This window comes from Cryptomeria japonica, chromosome 1 (assembly GCF_030272615.1).
Source record: "Cryptomeria japonica chromosome 1, Sugi_1.0, whole genome shotgun sequence".
Lineage (NCBI taxonomy): Eukaryota > Viridiplantae > Streptophyta > Pinopsida > Cupressales > Cupressaceae > Cryptomeria > Cryptomeria japonica.
Genome location: NC_081405.1, coordinates 415,146,560 through 415,154,729, shown reverse-complemented (window position 1 = coordinate 415,154,729; position 8,170 = coordinate 415,146,560).

The window sequence follows — 8,170 nt, the reverse complement described above, 5'->3', positions numbered from 1 at the left end:
ATAGTGTACCCTGTGCAACAGTCGATTTAGCATATAAAATAGTGAAGAAAGGAATGAAAATTGATCTTTGTGAAGTATTGTTGAAAAACCTGTTTGAAAATCTAAACACCATAAGGAAGCCGAAGAAGAACAACTCGACTAACACACTGAAGTTTGGATCACTTTTGGTATGCATGTTTTTCTATTTTGGGAAATTCTTTCCATCAGTCAGTAATGTAAGTTGGGAGCTACACCGACCAATCACCCGTCAAATCAATAACTTCATCAAATGGCTAGGTGATAACTTTAATGATATTATGGATGATTACTTTAGCAAGTTTCAAGAAAAGATGCATAACATATATAGAATTCCACCCCAGTTAGTAGAGAAATACAAGGATGACATATGCTTTGAAGTAGACACCGACTACTGCTATGTTAATGCTGTGGAAATGAGAACTCAATCTTTGCCACCTATGGGTTATGAGATTTATTTTGACATCACACAACAACAGATATATGCTTTTCTTACATTACCAAGGCATGCTACCGAGCTGAGATACAATACATATGAAGAAGTTAAAGAGAAATTAAAGATGAGTATTGTTGTACCCAAGGCTACAAGGAAAGCAACAAAAATGATCAAGGCATTAACGGAGAAATTTGGAGAAGGTTCTTCCTCCACACCTGTCAAGGGTACTCTAGTCATCACCGAGGAGGAATCTAAAGCACAAGACGTAGCTATTACATTGAGCACCGAGTTTCCTAAAGGGAAAGTTTTGAAAAGGAAGAAACATGATACATCAAAGGTATCATCGACTCCTTCAGTAAAGCTCCCAAACACAAGATCATCTACAACATCACCGAGTAAGAAACCAAAGAATGTTGCCACACCAAAGGTAACAAAAACTTACAAGAAATCTACTCAGAGACTCATTTTGACTAAAGAGTCTAGTGAGACCAAATTTGAAGACAAAAACAAATTTTAGATTATCAAGAGTAAAAAGGTAGATGTACATAATGTTGATAATTTTTGTGCTAATCTGAAGAAATATGGTGGATTTGGAGCATTCAGATATGTAAAATATGATTCCAGAAATAATGATGAAAAGAGACATTAAATAAGCTATCATCTGCACACTTCTAAAATTCTGATTGGTCCCATTGGAAGTATCTAATTCTCTTCCAAAAGAGTTGTATTTGCATATTGATAACATGTGGAAGTATGCTATGGACTTAGAGAAATAGATGAGAGAAAGAAGTCTGGTACATCTTTTCTCAGACATGTCGGTAGATGAGATCAATGAACATATGAAAAACTACCACACAAACTTTCTAGTCAAGCAAAGAGCCTTGAAATTGATGAATGGCCTTTATTTGGATGTAGAGAATGAGACCAAGGAAAAGTGGTAGGAAATCTTTCAAATCAAGAATGCGGGTGAGCAAGTTGAAGTTGAAATAGTTGATGTCACCGAGCAAGATCCTGAAATCATAGAGCAAGACCCTACTGACACTATACAAATTGATGACAATATCATGGACATCAAGGCACAAGAACAAGGAATGATAGAAGGGAATGCATATGCCAAACTAGTATCCAGTGAGTTAGTTTTGGAACAAGTTCAGCCCTATCCTTTGGTCACTCAACCTGTTTCAACCAAGGCCCCTCAGGATATTGAACAAGGAATAGAGTATCACAAGTCTACAGAAGGAGAAGCTACTTCTCAGGCCACTGGAGACTAGACTTCTCAAGCTCCTTCTAGCACTAAAAATGTTACAACTGAGACACCGAGCAAGGATTCACCAAATGCTACACCAGAGGTTCAAGAAATTGACAAAAGTGTTGGCTCTACCAAGCAACCCACTGAGGGTCAACAAGCCTCCCAAGCCATTGTATTAGTTCAACTGGTGAAATCTAAAAAAAAGAAAATGAAAAAGCATAGTTTCAAATTAGATTTGTCAAAACCAATAGTGTTGCCAAATGTAGACATATCCAAATTAAAAGGGCAAGCACTTATTGAATTCGATGAACTATGCAAAGCCAAAGCAGAACAGGAAAAACAAATGGCTATTCAAAAGAAAAATAGAGTACTTCAAAAGGTGAAAGCACTACTAATAGATATGCTACTTGAAGCTACAGTGACAAAAGATGTAGCCATCCATATTCAATTGGATGAACTCCTAACTAAAATAGAGACATCTGGAGTGGACACATCTGAATATTTGAGCAAATTGAAGGAAAAAGAGATCACTGCTAAAATGATTGAAGAGGTATAGAAAGCTATTTCTATTGGAAAAGTAAAAATTGTCAAATTTATTGCTGAGTTGTCCCCTCAACTCAAGCACATTCTTTATTTATTTCAGAAACTTTGTACATTCTCTTTATTCATTAAAGATATCAAAAATAAAACAGAAGTGATTGAGAAAGAGATCACCGGTCTCTCAAATAAGTTGACCACTGAGCCACATTCTAGTTAGCATTTCTATACAAAGTTACAAAAGCTCATGGCTCAACAATTGGAACTCAGGAATGAAGAGCACAAGATCAGGATGGATATAATGACTCTTAAGACATTATTCATTCCTCATCTTTCATCCGTCCAAGAACAAATCAACAAGGCCACCTCCCTATCCACTCAACCAGAGGGAAGCACCTTAGATGGACTAATTTCGCTATTAGCTGACATTACAACTCATAATTCACTCATGGATAGTGTCAAGGATGCCCTCTCTGCCGCTCTTACTGATGCAAGGACAAAGTACAAATCCATTTTTGACCAGTTGCCTCCACCAAATGGTAACTAAGTTTTGATGTTTGTCAAAAAGGGGGAGTATAGTATCAAAGTATCAAAGGGGGAGTGTAGTATACAGGGGGAGTATACCGAACAGTTACAACCGAGCAGTTAATACAAAATATTGATCACAGTGCATGCATAATCAGAGTTTTGTACAGTATATTGATAAGGGGAGTATATCAGAATATACTATTTTATTGACAAATGTATATACTGTCTGATTAGTCAAATTTTGTAAGTATATAGATTTTTGAGTTATGACTTTAAAAGAAGTTTTATCAAACATCTCAACTAATGTCAAAAGGGGAGATTGTTACTACTTACTAAGTTGCCATTAGTTTTATGTCCAAAGTCATTCTATATACTCTAGTCGGTTACTACTACCGAAATATTCAGTCGGTAAGCACAGAGTAGTCGGTTATAGAAGAAAGTAGTCACAGAGCCTAGTATACACCAAGCTATCTACCGAGTAACACTCTATGTCTACCGAGCAGCAAAAATGATATACCGAGTTAACACACACCGAGTGAAATGTGTTACCAGATTCATTGAACCTAGACACACATGGGAAACGTGTTACAAGATCGAGGAACAAAGAACTGTTATCACATTGGAAATTGCACTTAAAGATTTTGTATGATTTTGAGGTCATCTATGCAATGAAATATCTTGTATGGTTATTCATTCGATAAATGATGTTTGTAAGATCGAAGCAATGAACTAGATCACTGACATAAGAGATCTATTTATACAAGCATGAATTGGGATCGGATGAAAGGGATATATGAAGAAAAACATTAGTAATAAATAAGGAAGCACTGAGTATTGTGACTATCAGAGACACAGAGGTCACTGAGAAGGATTTCAGAGAATAGTCAAGGAACAGAGTAAACAGAAAGGTTTACCGAGTTACTTTATGGATTATCGAGGTATGCTATAAGCAAGGTAATCTCATTTTGAGCACATAGAATTTGCTATATTATTTCAGATGTGAAGTTGCGGATATTTGTAAAGATTTTATTGTAAGAGAAACCTTTAACAGGGTAAAAGACTCTAACAAAGTCTATAAATTGTAAAGCCTTTAACCAGGTGCAACATTTAGAATAATTGTTGTAAAATCCTTTAGCAAAGTAGATCTAATGATCTTGATACTCCTAACAGGGTAAGCTATCAGAAATAGCTAAACATGTAGCTCTAACCGAGCAACCTTTATTATTGTAGTAGTGAAGTTGTGGGTGCCATCCCCACTATAGTTTTTCTCTCTAACCAAGAGTTTCTGCATAACCAAAATATATGTGTTATGGAGTGAATCATGTATGATTATTATTTATTTGTTTTTGCTTTATGTTATGTTATAACAGTTTTTGGTTTATGCTTAACAGTAAAGTTATTGGTGAAGAAAGGATTTGAAGTACTGATTCACCCCTCCCCTCTCAGTACATTAGCTTTCCATATTGGGCCTAACACAAACTTGTAAAATATATACACTTGTGGCCATGCTCCTGCCATCTCTATATACGATCTCATGCATCTCGCGATACATGTGAGCCAACAAGCATGAAGCCTAGCCAAGCCTCTAAGGAGTCTCCATCAATCTCATCAACATCCTGCCCCAACCACACTGGAAACCTTTCTGCCCTCTACCTGGCATCAAAAAATAGCCTATAAATCTTGCTAGAACACACGCTAGAGGAAAATTCTCACTGTATCTACTCATCATAATGTCCCAACTAGTGGAATGAGTCAAAATATCAGAATCATTGAAGACATGCCTCACTTCCTGTAATCTTGGAAGGTGTCTTGAATCGTAATCCACCTTATCCCCAACATAAGGGATATGGAGGATTCTATATACATCCTCGGGAGTGATAGTCAACTCCCCCACCGGTAAATGAAACATGCTATGCTCTGAATGGAAAGCTCTACCAATGCCATGAGCATTCCATGATTAACACGGATATTTGGCAAACTAAGAAGATGAGTCAAACCACATACATTAATATGAGCCTACTCAACCTCAGATAAATGTCAAACTAATGCCATAGTAGGAGGATAAATGCATCTAAAGAGCATAAGAGGTAATCAAACCTGCAAAAACCCAACAACAAAGCATCAAAAAACATTCCAAATGAGCCTACACGAGAAGTAAAACATCAAGAAAATCCAACTAAGTCAAATCAAAATCAAAATTTCACGTTTAGACCTTCAATAATGCTCACTGTCTCCTAAACGACAAAACATAGAGGGACATGATCTCGTACAAGTCAGGAATAGTTCTCGTACGACAAAACAACCCCAAATGACAATTTATTAGACTTAGCATGACAAAATGGTCATTTTATAGACCCATCATATGATACAAGGGTGCGTCCCGAATGACAATTCTATTGACTTCAAACGACACAAGATAATTTACTAGTTACTCGTACGAGACAAAATCCCGTCTCACACGATAAAATGTTAAACCCGACCCCAAACATGTGAAAAACTTGCAAAATGAGCAAAAAATTCAAAATTGAAAACTTAAAGAGGCTTAAGATCGATCACTTACCACTGGCTCATAGTTTCAGGGTCGATTATGACGTCTCTGGTGCTTAAATCAATGTGTACGAGTAGGGACCACCATTTTCTTCGTAGAAGGCTTTTTGAATTTTCAAACTTGGAGGGTTAAAATGATTTGAAAATGACACTTTTGTCCCATATATAGTAAAAAACCTAATTTTTCAACTTGCTCTGATGGACATGAAAATTGTACCCTTAGCTAATTTGCCCATTCTAATTCCATTTTTGGGATCGAAATCAAAATTCAAGATTATTTTCCTAGTCAATTTCATAATTTGGACCGCTTAGCGCTCTTTTCATCAAATGCTCATTCTTTCTTCAAATTATGCTCAATTTCAACGCTGAATATCAATTTCAATTCTACACATCAATTTTATGATAAACTCTGTGCTTAACTCATCAATCAATGCCGATTCTTCAAATATTCCTCAGAATCAATTTGTGCTCAAATAACTTATTTTCGCCACACAATTGCCTATAATCATCAATCCCTCACTATTTTTTGATTTCGCTCCCGAGGGGGCATACTCACGAGCTTATGACTTCACATTTCAAAAGTCGAGAATTTTTTTTTTGAAATCTTCATCAAAAGTCAAGCGAAATCTTTTCAACTAAAGAAAATCAATTCTTATTGCTAAGGGGCATCTCAGCTTCATCGCTTCACATCAAGTTGAGATCTCTCGATTATCTGAATCGAATCAATCGCTAGGGGCATATTAGTTTCATCACTTCAAATCAAACTGATATTTGTCTTTCATCTGAATCAGTCTCTTAATCTTAATCATTTTCATCGCTTCAAATGAAGTTGATTATTTGTTTAAACTCAATCAAAATTTTAAAGAGTATCTTTGATCACACTCAATCTAAGCAGGTGTTCAATATTCATTTCTTGATCAAGCCAGATAATTTATCTTCATTGTATCTTGATCAATCAAGTTCAAGATCAATTTTTATCATCACTCACTATATCTAAGTTCAATCAAGTTCTAGATCAGTAAGATCTACTTCTCGATAAATCAAGTTCAAGTTTGGTATCTTTTGTTTTCTATCGTTCCTAAGTTCAATCAAGTTCGAGAACGGTATTGCTTTAATCAAACTTCATTCAGCTTTGTTGCTTCGAATCAAGCTCAACACCTTTCTCTTCATCTGGTTCGTGATCAATCAAGTTCAAAACTGGTATCTCCTAGACATCACACATTCTTTGAACCAATGCGCTGCTCACACATTAATTGAAAGAGGGGCAAATATAATACCCTAAAAATGGTCATCTAAACCATGGGCCCCTAATCTTGACAACATTACCAAGGTCCTAACCAAAGGCAATTAAATCAATCTTGAGCACATTATTAATTCTTTAATCATCAAATATCACATGGCAAATCAATTACTCAATATTAATTAAATATTCATTTAATTAATTGAATCATTTCCAAGAATATCATTTTGATCAATTATATTATTTAATTTATTAAATATCCTTGCATATTTAATAAATTAATAAATTTTCCATTTAATCATGCAAAAGGAATTAATTTATTACAAAAGAGGATTTAATTACAAAGCAAGAGTTGAATTGAAAAAAATAAAAAGAATTGAATTGAAAGAGAAATCAAACTTGAGATATTATTTCTTTTTCTAAATTTAGAACTTGAAATTAGAAAAGAAATTAAATTGAATAATTGAATTATTCTCTAAAATTGGAACTCAAAGCTTTTCAGAAAAAGAAGTTCAGTTGCATTGAAAAGACTCTTTTCTTGAATAAATAAAAGAATTATCTATTTTTATCACAAATGCATGGAATTAATTTATTATTATTTCCAATGCAACTTGGACGTCTAATTTGAATGCATTTCAATTAAACTATAATTGGAATCTATCTCAAGGTTAACTAAACCCGATTTCTCAATTATTTTCAATTAATCCTAAATTGAGCTTTTCGCTTGAGGATTCTCTATAAATCCAGTCTTCAGCTATCATTTCAATCCACCCCAGAGATTTTTGAGAACATGCTTGGAGATTATTATCACGCTAATTTCGTTCTCGAGTCATTGAAGATCATTGTGCTTTTTTAGATTATTTGTCATCCATATTGCTTGAATCCATATTGCTTGAATTATTCATCCACCTTGCATCCATATAGCTTAATATCATATAGATTAAATCCTTCATCTTGGTGTAGTCTAGTTACTGGTATTGCTTATAAAAATCTGAGAGCAATCTTATACTCACATCTTTTAGAAGGCAATTAGTCGCTTTGTTATGGTTTATTATTGATTGATTATTATTTACTAACCATATATGTAATGACTTAATTGAAGTGTTGTGCTTGCAGCTACATACCCTTTTTCACACACACACACTAGTATTAGTAGTAGTACCCATGCCAACCCCACCAATCACAACAAGACTTGACTAAACAATAATAGGAATACTATCCCTAGATTCTCCACTAGTGGCAGTGGCACTTGATTCACCACCAATGGGAATACTGTGATGTGGTGGTGGTTGTGGATTTGAACCTAAAACAAATATAGGTGGACCTTGAGGGTAATGAGTAGTACCTATTGGTGATGAATATGAAGAATCAAGTCCAATGACTGGTTTAACAAGACCTTTTGATTTTGACCCTGATGGAAGTTGTACCTGAAGTGCATACCAAATTCCCTCTCCTCTGGGACCTAGACCACCACCTTCAAAACCCATTTTTTCCACAATGCTTGCCCCTTTTCTATATTTGTCTTTCATTGCCTCATGGATTGCACCTAATATTTTAGGGACTGTAGTAGTTATTTGAGTGGCCTCAGCCTCATACTGATCATCATCTTCACTCCTCT